General features: G+C 37.9%; 1 protein-coding gene across 4 annotated transcripts in view; it reads right to left on the reverse strand.

Moving 5' to 3' along the window:
• Positions 1 to 13,416, reverse strand: part of EPC1 (enhancer of polycomb homolog 1) — a 109,304-nt gene that overhangs the window by 46,113 nt on the left and 49,775 nt on the right. The gene's annotated exons all lie outside the window — the stretch shown is intronic.

A 13,416-nucleotide genomic window follows, 5' to 3' on the forward strand; every position in this document is an offset into this window, starting at 1 on the left:
ATTTGGGGACTGTAAATCTTTTAAGGTTGAGGACTAAATAATATTGTCCTTATAATGTACTCATTGCCTGGTATAATATTTTGGCTTACTGTAGGCACTCAGTATTTTATAAAATACTACTGTCGAAAGATGAAAAGGAGCAACCTAAATAAAACACATGAAGAAAGACATTTCTACTTGCTCTATAATAAATTATAATAAACATTACCAATCTAAAAAGAGCTATTCAAGGTTATATTATGCAGATTCCTAAACAAAGATTAAATTATATTCATTTATTCATTAAATTTTTATTTAAGCAAATAATGATCATACCACTTAGACATAACAATTAAGGCTACATTTAGACCTTTTTGGTTACTGAATTTAAAACAGCTTATTAAAAGCAACAATATCATACAAAATTCCATATGTGTTAATAAGTGATGATTAATTATGTAAGAAGCTACTTAAGAAGTTTAAATCCCTGAATATTTATGCATGTAGAGGGAGACTCCATTGCTAGTTGAACAAAAGGCCTGAGCTGAATTATTTTCTCTCCTACTTTCAAATGACATTTCTAAGAACCCAAACGAGTAACTCTATGGAGGAACACGGCTCCAGCAAATACCACCTAGTTTTTCTATATCCAAACGCCCAACTCTTCCCTGACTCGTTATAATCGCCTCTAACTGGTTCCCTGCCTGCACCTTCATCTGTTCTTCACGGAATAGTGAGAGCAATCCTGTTAATATACAAGTCAGGTCATGTCATTCTTCCATTCAAAATCTTACACTTATTTCCCATCTCACTCAGAATAAATCCCAAAGTCCTTAAAATTGCTTCCAAGGTCCAACATGGTTTGCACTCCCCCTTTCCTTGTTACCTCTCTGGTACTGTTAACTATTCCCCTTTTCACTCACTCTGCTCTAGTCATAATGGATTCCTTGCTGTTTGTCAATCTTGTAAGAATCAGCTTGCTCCAACCTCACCTCAAGTTTTTGTTTAAAAGTCATCTTCCCAGATTGATCAGATCATTCCTTACCAGTTATCCCACTATATGCCCAGCAGAATGGCTAAAATGGAAAAGGCTAACAACATCACACGATGGTGAGGATATGGAATAACTAGAACTCTCATACATGGTTAGTGAGGAAAGGCTGATAGATACTGTAAGATCAAATACACACAATCCATAGCCTGACAAGTCCACTCCTAAGAATTTACTCAAGAGAAAGGAAAACACAAGTCCACAGAAAGACGTGAGTAAGAATGTTCAAAGAGCTTTATTCATAATGGGCCCAAACTGGAAGCCACCCAAATGTCCACCAAAATAGGACAGATGAACAAACTGTGGTAAAGCCATACAGCAGACTACTACTCAGCAATAAAAAGGAATAAACTATTTATACATGCAACAACATGGGTAAATCTCAAAAACACTATAGGGAGTAAAAATAGCTTCGCACAAAGTACATCAATGAAGTTCTCAACTGGCAAAAATAATCTATGACAGAAAAAAATATCATAACAGTAGTTCCCTCTGGGAAGTAGAGGCAGGGACCGAGAAGGGGAATGAAAGAGTTTTCTGGGATGACGGTAATGTTCTCTATCTTGATGGGGGGCTGGGTTATGTAAATATATGAATTTGACAAAATTTAGGCAATATCCACTATTTATGAATCTCATTGCATGTCAACTTTACCCCAAATAAAAGAAACAGTAAACAAATAGTGAACTCTAATGAATGATATGCACGCTGCAGTATTTAGGAAAACATGCACTCATGTGTAATTTACTTCAAATGCCTTTAAAAAATAAGATGAATGGAGAGATGGATACATGGGTGATAAAATAAATAATAAAATGGAAGAATCTAGCTAGTGGTATATTATGGGTAAATTCTCATTGTAAATTGTTAAAACTTCTACTGAATGTTTGAAAATGTTCATTGTAAAATCTTGCTGAACCCCAGAACACTGTGTTCCCCAACTCTGCTTTATTTTTCCCTAGCACTTGTCACTTCCTTATAGACTACTTGACAGTTTCTTCTCACCAGAATATAAGATCCTTTCAGGTAGGAATGAGATTTTTTGCTTTGCTTTATCCCAGGTCTAGAATCATGCCTAAAGTATATAAGTATCCAATAAATACTTATTTAATAAACAAATGAGCCAATGAATTATACCAGTTATTTAAGGTCCACAAACTATTACCATTTGGAATAGATTTCATAAAGAAACAAAGATAACATTTCATAAAAGCAAAGAAAAAATTAAACCTGTAATCCCAGCACTTTGGGAGGCTGAAGCGGGTGGATCACTTGAGGTCAGGAGTTCAAGATCAGCCTGACCAACATAGGGAAACCCTGTCTCTACTAAAAATACAAAAAATACAAAAAATTAGCTAGGTGTGGTAGCACATGGCTGTAATCCCAACTACTCGGGAGGCTGAGGAAGGAGAATTGCTTGAGCCTGGGAGGCAGAGGTTGTAGTGAGCCAAGATCGTGCCACTACACTCCAGCCTGGGCGACAGAGCGAGACTCCGTCTCAAAAAAAGAAAAGAAAAAAGAAAAAAAGAAAAAATTAAAATGAACACATTTTACTTTTGTATCTGAAATACTTACAGTAATAGTTTAAGGATAGATAGTATCTGGCAAGGAAAAGAGCAATTTAGTATCTATTATTTTTCACAAGAAATAAATGATACAAGGTTATTACTCTCTACCTATCCTCTTGCTTAAAGCTCAGTACTCAAATTAATTTCTAGAATACAAAAAGGAAGACCTTTACAGATAAAATAGTCCAGTTCTGTTATTTCTCTTCAGTGTGAAACATTTGCCAATTTACTACTTTCCTTATAAAATCAACAGGATGTAAACTCAAGTGACTGAGTAGCACGATAACAGGTGGCCCAGACATGAAGTATCATTCTGATTCTGTCCTCTCATGTCCTTATTTGTACCCCTAGCATCCCTTTAGGCTTAGGTCATTTGTGCTGTACATATTAAGAGCCTACATGCCCAGTGTGATGTGTGACAATGTAAGCGGGAACGGAATAAAATTAGAGTCTCTTTCTATACGCTTAGAAAAGCCACAATCTAATTGAATCATTTCCCCAAAATTAAATTTTAAAAGGCTCCCCCAAACTGTTATCTTTTGTTGTAATCTTTATGCTGATGATTTCTATGCCTCCAAAACAGCCCTGAGAGCAGTAAAATAAAATACAGATACAAATGTGTTTGTTTGTTTCTAAAATGCCCTACAGCAGCAGCAATAAACTAATTTAAATCTGTCTAAAAGTGCTTATATAATCAATAACACAAACTAAATCTGTCCCACTGCTTAGTCCTTAGCCCTTGTATATACGCACCCTTGCAATTTCATCCAGTATCATGGCTTCAACTACCATTTGGATGCTGGTGATTATTCTAAATCTTAATTTCTAGCTCAGAATTCTGAACTCTAGACATGTATATAAAGACCTTACTATATGTTCCACAGACATCTCTCCCATAACATCGACACCCCCGCTCCATGACTCTCCAAATCTGTTCCTCCTCCTGACCTATGTAAGTTGCACTGTCATCTATCCAGTCACCCAAGTCAGAAGCCTCAATGTTTCCAGCTCCCTTTTGCTTCTTATTTCCCCATTTCCAAATCAGGCACAGATTTCTCATTGGTTTTATGACTAGAAATTACTCAATACTTCTCCATCTCACAGCCACAGTTCCTGCAGCAAGTGGCCTTCTAACCTCTAGTATCACATTACTCTCCACTGGTCTTTCTAAGAGTTTGACCAAGTCAACTCTCACACTTCATCTTTGGTTCTTTATTGCCTCCCTGGTGAAATTCAAACTTGCCTTGGGAAACAGGCTCTCATGACCTAGCTCTAGCTAATTCCTCCAGTTCAACACCTGACCACTTTCTCCCCTGAATTTCCTACTCCACCTAGAATAAGCATCTAATAGAACTTTCTAGTAACACCTATATGTACTGTTCCCTGCCTCTAACTCCATCTATAACCCTTCTCCCTTCTTTATAATTCTACTAGGATGTCTACCCCGCTTTTGCAAAGTCTTCCACAATGATTATGTAATACTATGGTAACATAAAAAACAGGCAGAAGTGACTTAAAAATGCCTATCTTCATAAAGATTCAACTGAAATCTTTATAAAGTTGAAAACTGAGCAAGTCAGAATCTGGAAAAAAATTCCTGATAGAGATTCCATGACCCCTGAACAGTCTGCCTCACACATACTGGAAGTGGCAGAAGATTAACAAAGTAACAAGAAGGATGTAGATTCCCCACAGATTGCTTATTTGTTGTAAGGGAAATATAGTAACTACACTGTGGAGAAACTGGACCATGCTTTCACCAGATGGTGAAAATTACCATTACCAGTGAGGTGCAGATGCATCTGTGCACCTCCAGATGTGATGTCATGGGGACACAATATCCCTTATGTGACATTTAAGCTGGAAATGCAAAACTTCAACATGAGAAAACATCAGACAAACCTAAAATTGGGTCACTCTATTAAAAAAGTCAAAACTGTATTCTTCAAAAATGTGTACATCATAAAAGATGAAAACATCTATGAAAAGATGTATATTTTTTTCTTTGAGACAGAGTCTTGCTCTTGTCACCTGGGCTGGAAGTGCAGTGGTGCGATCTCGGCTTACTGCAACCTCCACCTCCTGGTTTCAAGCGACTCTCCTGCCTCAGCCTCCTGAGTAGCTGGGGTTTACAGGCATGTACCACCACACCCGGCTAATTTTTTTGTATTTTTAGTAGAGACAGAGTTTCACCATTTTGGCCAGGCTGGTCTCGAACTCCTGACCTCAGGTTATCTGCCCACCTTGGCCTCCCAAAGTGTTGGGATTACAGGCGTGAGCCACCGTGCCCAGCCAACATCCATGAAACTATTTAGGGGTAAAGGGCCACGATGTAGGCAACTTAAATGGTTTGGGAAAAAAATATGTGTGTACATATGAGAAAGAGAACAATAAAGCAAATAGGGCAAAGTGTTAACACGTCTGGGTAAAGGGTAAAGAATGTTCTATGTACTTACTACTCCTTTTCTTGCAACTTTTCTGTAAGTAAAATTACTTCCAAATAATAGGTGTTTTTTTTTTTAATAAAGCTAAGAGCAAAAGGACTTTTTTTTTAAAAAAGTACAATCTGTACAAGAGATTCAAGTACTGCTTCCAGAACTGTTACCAAGTAACTGCATAATCTTTACAAGTCAGTGAAAGTCTCTTTCTTAAATTCCCTTTCTTAATTTCTTAATTTCTCTATTTAAACTAGTTTCAGAATACTGTCTTCTGAAAAGCAGTTCCAGCAATATCATTAAGTGTTACGTGATGAGTTCTGTGATTAAATAATTTTGGGATATGCATAGAGGCAGGGATAAGCTATGCTGAACAAAGTCTTTACAGAAGAATCCTCACAGATTTTATGTATGCCAAAATGCATTATGATCTTCCAAATAAATAATACAGAATTCAACATTTCTTAATTAGTCATTTGACCTTTTTCTTTTTTTTTGAGACAGAGTCTTGCTCTGTTGTCCCTGCTGGAGTGCAGTGGTGTGAGCTCGGCTCACTGCAACCTCTGCTTCCTGGGTTCAAGTGATTCACCTGCCTCAGCCTCCCAAGTAGCTTGGATTACAGGCATGCACCACCACGCCCAGCTAATTTTTAGTAGAGACAGGATTTCACTATGTTGGCCAGGCCAATCTTGAACTCCTGGACTCAAGTGAACCACCTGCCTCAGCCTCCCAAAGTACTGGGATTACAGGCGTGAGCCACCACACCCGGCTCTTGACCACTGTTCACGTGATTTCTTTAAATGTTTGGTGGGACCTGATCTTTAATTTATAGTACCATTCTCCTCCACAATATATGTCATCAATTTTGGGAAACATCTTGTAACTCCATTCACTGTCCAACTCATAATGAGGTCTTTTTCAGTTAGTTTTTTTTTTTTTTTAAGGGGGCTGTATTTTGACTATGAAATCTCAAAATGGAACTACCTTTAATGGTTAAAGACAAAGATTAGAGGTTAAACTATATAACTTGGGGCCAAATCTAGCCCACCACCTGTTTTTCTAAATAATTCTATTGGAACATAGCCACACTCATTGGTCTGCATATCATTCCACAGCTGCTTTCGCCCTTCACCAAGAGAGTTGAGTATTGATGACACAGACTGTAGGGCCAGCGAATCTTAAAATATTTACTATCTGATTCTTTACAGGAAGAGTTTGCAGATCTTTAATATAGATCTGTTTTTTTCTTTTCAGAGATAGGGTCTTGCTATATTGCCCAGGCTGGAGTGCAATGGCTATTAACAAGCACAAACAGCACTTTACAGCCCCAAAATCCTGGACAAGTGATCCTCCTGCTTCTGCCTAAGTAGCTGGTGCTACAGGTGCAACCACCACACCCAACTTAGATCCATTTAATTTTTGAGGTTCAGCAGACTAGTTGTGGTAAGGTAGATCAGTGGCAGAGGCTAAAGAATGCTCTAATATTTACATAGTGAAAATGACTGAGAGAAGAGGGAAGTAATATTAAGTAAAAAAAACCATATCACTATGTTCAGACCCTTTATTAGATACTTCATGTTCACTCTGAAGACTGATTAAGTCACTTGTCCGAAGTGGTGGAAGTAGGATTTGGACTGAGGTCTGACTCCAGAACCCTATGATCTTTCTACTGTAGCTTAATTCTCCTTTCTTGTCTTCTTTTGCCTTCCCCATCTATGGCTGGATTCTGGTTGGTACTCGGGAAGACTCAGAATACTGAGAGAGAAGCAAAAAGGACTTTAAAAATGGCTGAAGAGATGATCAACAACATCCTAGGTACAAGGATTATTAGAAAGCTACAACCAGTCCACCTAAGGAAGTAAGAGCAGGTTTCTTAGCTTCGCTTACAGGATTCTCCTTAGAGTACTTGTACTTGATTTTAGCTCCTAAGACTTAACTGCTGCTAATGTCCAGGCATCCTAGATATGAAGGACAGAGCTGAGGAAGATGAAGTCACAAGAAAGCCAAGACCAGGTACAGATGCTTCCCTATGCCATTCTTAATCACGCGTTAGCCTTACATGTATCGCAGTTCGCAGTAAAAAGTCTGTTTTATCTTGCTTAATATACACAAAAATAGAAAACTACTAAAATTTGTTAGTTCTTCCTCTGGATTTCTAACACTTCGCTTCTATCTTTGACACATTTACTATACCATATATGGAAACAAAATAATATAATCTTTTTACAGAAAGTAATGAGAAATGAGTTTACTTATAAGGAATCAGCTTAGTACTTTATTATTACTATAAAATCTACCATAAAAGAAGTCAGAAGATAACTAAATTATTTACCATCCAGAGAGAAGGATTTATGTGATGAACTAAATAGGCTGAAACAAAGTATCAAGTAGAGGAAATCTGACGATGCTCTGTTCTTCTATCAAAAATAACAGATTTATCTACGGTTGGTTTCTTGCCAGGCAATGTAGCACTCAGCTGTTGTTACACTTACTTTATTACATACATTGTTTTACTTATCTAAAATATAAACCGTTAGGATTTCTACGAATGCTAACATTTGTGCATGTTTAAGATGACTCTGGAATACTATAATGTGGCTAGTATGAGAAATAATAGTTCCCATCAATATGTGGGAGCTAAAAAAACAAAACAAAACAAAAAACTGAACTCATGGAGACAGAAAATAAAGTGATGGTTACTAAAGGCTCGGAAGGGTAGTGGGGAGGGAGGGATAAAGAAGGGATGATTAATGGGTACAAAAATACAGTTAGATGGAATAAGATCTAGGGTTTGGCAGCACAATAAAGAGACCACTTTTTTTTAAAACCATGATTTATTGCATATTTCAAAATAACTAAATGAGTGGAACTGGAATGTTCCTAACACAAAGAAATGATAAATGCTTGAGGTGATGGATACTCAAATTATCCTGATTTGAAATATCAAGTATCCTGATATCAAAATATCACATGTACCCTGTAAATATGTACAACTATTACGTATCCACCCGCCGCCTGAGGTCAGGAGCTCCAGACCAGCCTGGCCAACATAGTGAAACCCCGTCTCCAAAAAAATTAGCTGGGCGTGGTGGCGGGTGCCTATAATCCCAGCTACTCAGGAGGCTGAGGCAGGAGAATTGCTTGAACTCGAGAGGCCAGGCTGCAGTGAGCCGAGACTGTGCCACTGCGCTCCAGCCTGGGCTACAGAGTGAGACATTCTGTCTCAAAAAAGACAAAAAAAAAAAAAAGTTACTCTAATAAATCTTACTCTTATTTACTTAATAAATAAGTAAATAAACTTTTAAAACTTTAGTTCCAAATTTACCTTGTGTTTTCTTAAAAGATATTCTTTCTCCTACTAATCTTAAAAAACAAACAAACAAACAAAAACCACACTTTAGCCGGGCGCGGTGGCTCAAGCCTGTAATCCCAGCACTTTGGGAGGCCGAGGTGGGCGGATCACAAGGTCAGGAGATCGAGACCATCCTGGCTAACACGGTGAAACCCCGTCTCCACTAAAAATACAAAAAATTAGCTGGGCGTGGTGGCAGGCGCCTGTAGTCCTAGCCACTTGGGAGGGTGAGGCAGGAGAACGGCGAAACTGTAGAACCCAGGTGATGGAGGTTGCAGTGAGCAGAGATCACACCACTGCTCTCCAGCCAGGGAGACAGAGTGAGACTCCGTCTCAAAAACAAAAAAATAAAATAAAATAAATAAAAATAAATAAATAAATAATAAAACCTTGAATTTTTAGCTGCAGACTGTCAATGTTAACAAAACAAGTGTCAACCTATGAACATAATCAATTCTCACTGTAGAACTTAAGGACGTTTTATGATAAATTCAAGCACTATACTATATTCAGTATAGTCAGAAACTTCAACTTGTACAAGAGAATGAGATCTCTCTACACACTGTAAAACACAAAACAAAATTAAAAAAGAAAAGTGTGTATTACCATCACAGGGAAGCCTTGTTTTTACAGCTTTTCTAATTAGTAGCAATAATTCATTTCAAAGATCATTTACACCACATACCTCACCCCACAATGGATATGAGATAACTCACTGGATCATTTTTAAAGCTTAATGCTATGTGAAATAAATCTGGTTTCTTCTTTCCTATGGAAACAAGAGAAAATTCCTAACAACTTTAATTTGCACAGGAAGGGGCAAATGGTTGCAAAACGTGACATAAAAGGAGGAAAATTTTATCTTTTCTTATAAAGGTTCTGAGGCTAATATAAACATCACACAAATTCCCTTATTTCAGAGTGGAAGGAGATAAAATACATTAAGTAGATAAAGTTTCCAGATAATATTTAAGATGTTCCCTACAAAAATATTAAGTAAACCATACTAAAAGTTTGTATCATGCATTAAATTTGGTGAGAACGAAAGGCTGATTCTTCCAAATGTCGGCAAAAAAAGAGTAATCACAATCTCATTTCAAAGAAGCAAACTGGCAGACACTGCGGGTTTTTTGGTTTTTTTTTTTTTAGCTCTATAAAGGCAAATTAACTCTTTCCAGTGATAAACGGTAGCAGAGGAATGGTGTTACAACACTTGTACTTAATTAGGAATTTATTTCAGTCTGACAATATCAACTACAGTATGCCTTCCAGTAAGTAAATGAGGTCTTTATGTTAAAGTCTGACCAAATCATGGTTAGAATGCAAAACTTACTTTTTAATAGTAGGAAGAAGGATAAAGACCTTAAACTCAGGACAGATGAAACATGGCCTGATGAATTTACACCTCTTATGTGTCTTCTCAAAGATCTCCAAAAAACAAAAGTACAGTTAACACACTGCAAAGAGTTGTAGGACAGAACCTACAATATCCCTACTTCCTTATCCTTCCTCTTCCAATACACAAAAACGAATACTGAAAGGGTTAGTCTTTAGAGTTGTTCATCAAAATTTCTGGTATGATTGTACTTTCTGGCTGTCCTGTGGCTGGGAGGGGTTAGGTGCCTAATTCTGGCCAATTATAAGTCAAAGTGACCTATATGACTTCTGAACCATGGCATTTAACTGTCAGTGAAAGATGTGAAATCTTTCAATGCGCTCTTCCACCTGTCGCCAGGCTTGAGATGTTTACTGCTGTACCGCCCTGGTTCCCCTGCTGATCCAAGACAATGATCCAAAATGTGACAAGAGTAAGAAAAAAAACTTTGCATATTTTATGCCTCTAAGATTTTGAGGTTCTTGGTTATCACAGCATATCCTAGCCCATCCTAACAAATATAAATTTGTACCTGGAGATAGGATACTATTATAACAAAAAAAACTAAAATATATGCCACTGGCTTGAAGGCCGGGCAGCAAGGAAACTTCTCAGAGGCTAGCAGGATGGCAATCCTTAACAAGCAGTAGAAAATATTTGGTAAAAGTCAGTTATGATAACTTGAAAAGCAGATAGATAATGTATTTAATAAACCTATAGCTCTAGGGGAAGAGGTTAAAAAAACTGGACATTTCCCAACAGGTATAGGAAAAGATGCTCATCATGACTAACCATCAGGAAAATGCAAATCAACACCACAATGAAATTTCACCTCACTCAAGTGAGAATGGCTATTAGAAAGACAAAAAGTAACAAATGCTGGTGAGGATGCAGAGAAAAAAAGAACTCTCACACACTGTCAGTGGGAATGTAAATCAGTACAGCCATTACAGAAAACAGCATGGAGAGGGTCCTCCAAAAAAAAAAAAAAAAATCAATGTAAATTACCATCAATAGATGAATGAAGAAAATGTGGTCTCACACACACACACACACACACACACACACACACACACACACACAATGGAATAATATTCAGCTACAAAAAAGGATGAAATTCTGTCATTTGCTACAACACAGATAAGCCTAGGAGATACTATGTTAAAAGTGAGATAAACCAGACACAGAAAGATAAATATCACATGATCTCATTCATATGTGAAATCTCAACAAAACAAAACAACAACTCATAGAAGTTGAGGGAAGAACAGTGTTTTCCAGAGACTGGGGATATTAGGAGGGACAGGAAACAGGGAGAAGTTGGTCAAGGGGTACAATTTACAGTCAGATAGGAGTAAGTTCTGGTACTCGATTGGACAGTAGAGTGACTATTGCTAACGACAGCACATCATATGTTTCAAAATAGCTAGAAGACAGGATTGTGAGTGTTCTCACAACAAAGAAATGATAAATGCTTAAAGTCATGGCTATGTTAATTGCCATGATCTGGTCATTACACAGTGTACACATGTATAGAACATTACTCCATAAATATAGCCATGCGTTGCTTAATAATGGGAATGTGTTCTGAGAAATGCATCATTAGGTGACTGTATCATGCAAACACTATAGATTTTACTTAACAAACTTAGATGGTATAGCTTACTACGTACCTAGGCTATATGGTATAGCTTATAGACTACTAACCTGTATCGTATGTTACTGTACTGATTAGGCAGTTGTAACACAAAAAAGTATTTGTGGATCTAAGCATATCTAAACATGGAAAAGGTACAGTAAGAATATGGTATTATAACTTTGGGGGACACCAGAGTCATATATGTGATCTGTTGACTGAAACGTCACTATGCAGAACATAAATGTATGTACGATCACTACGCGCCAATTTTAAAAACCCTAACATTAAAATGGTATGTTGGTTGTTTTGACTGTGTTTGGTATTGCAAGAAAGAAACAAATTTTAAAATTGACCAGAGTTTGTAAGCAGGAATAAAAGAGGGCCCCAAAACGGGGAGGCTTGCACAGTTGGAAGAAAAGATTTCTCAACCCCAAGCCATAAGTTTAAAAACCACCAAAGGCTTTGAGCAACAAAGGAAGAGTATCAAATCAAATCAAGAGTATGGGCATCATATTCACTGTTAAAACATCTGAATGGGTTAAAGAGAAGAGTCTCAGAGCAGAGATCCAATTAAAATTATGACACCCAATTAATGCTCTCAGTTGAATAAAATGCTCTGAGGAAAAGAAAAAGACACATAAATACACACACACAGAGCCCAACAGGTTACTGGTAGCAGCGTTTATAAGACATACATCTGGTAAAGAACACTGGCATATGAGCTGAATGGAAGAGTGTTTTTAGACACATTACAAGCTTGCACAGTTGTGCTACCAACAAACAACCCAGAGCCTGAATTAAAAACCTGATTTAAAAGTATGCTTAAGTCTCCAACTTTCTATAGGAAGCAGGTTGTCGAGCGTTTTAGCTCCCAATGAGGGCATATTTTCCAATGACTACTTCAGATGAGGCTAAGGAAGATGATAGAAAAGGAGCAATCTCCTAGATATCAATGCTAACAGCCACAAAAAACAATGGCCTGGGGAGTTCCCCCCGGGGGGCAGACCTAGTGCTGAAACCAGCACACTCCCCATATCTAGGGTAAGCCAGCCCTTGTCACATGGGGCTGTGGGGGGATTTCTGAATGGCTGTGGGATGGGGACCGCAGTGCTCCTCTAATGTTCTGTTATCCACATGGAAGTGCTTATTGGGGTTATCTTGTCCCTGTTATTTCAACGTATATTGGGTGTGGCAGGAAGGTGGCTGCAGGTAACATTTTTGTTCAGTTCTCCAGGTCGAGGAAACACATACAGGTCTGATACACAGAATTATGCGTATCACCTGGAAACTCTAAGTTTGATGCTGTCATTACTTGGGACTTCTGAGCTGGCTTCACCGGGGAAGAGGAGTGTATTTTCTCTGTGAGAAGAAGGGTAAGCCAAACCGTGGCCTACTTGTTAATGTGGTTGTTTCTGCCTTTTGGTCATATGACAAGATTGTACCTCTGGCTCCTTTATGATTAGATCCAGCTATGTTTCTTGTTCTGGCCAATGAGCTGTGAGCAAAAGTGGCATGTAACTTCTGGCCAGAGCATCTTAACAGCTGATACAAAGAAAGACATTTCCAGAGCTCTCTTTCCTCCACTGCAGTGTACACAATGTTCAGGATAAAGTTTGCTCTGCCTGTCTGCATCCTGGAGTGAGGCCGCATAGTACAGAACCCCCAAATCAACCCAATGGATAGTGCAATGCTAAAAATAGAACTTTGTTGCAAAGCCACTAAGATTTTGGGATTGTTATGTTTATAGCCCAACCATACCTATCCTAATAAATGGAGGGAAACCCTTAAACTCAATTGAACATTCAAGTAAGAGGCAAGCATACAGATAATCTATTTCAAGTTTTCTCTATTAATGATAAAAATGAGTGCTAGCAGTTAAGCTACTTGTCTAATCACATAGTAACCACAGGGTAGACTCTGCTGGAACCATCATTATCCTCATATAACTCTAAATTACAATAGGAGTTATGTCCCTCCTAATCTCTAAACATAGCTCTGGGATAGACTAAACTAGAAA

This window comes from Pongo abelii, chromosome 8 (genome assembly GCF_028885655.2).
Source record: "Pongo abelii isolate AG06213 chromosome 8, NHGRI_mPonAbe1-v2.0_pri, whole genome shotgun sequence".
Taxonomy (NCBI): Eukaryota; Metazoa; Chordata; class Mammalia; order Primates; family Hominidae; genus Pongo; species Pongo abelii.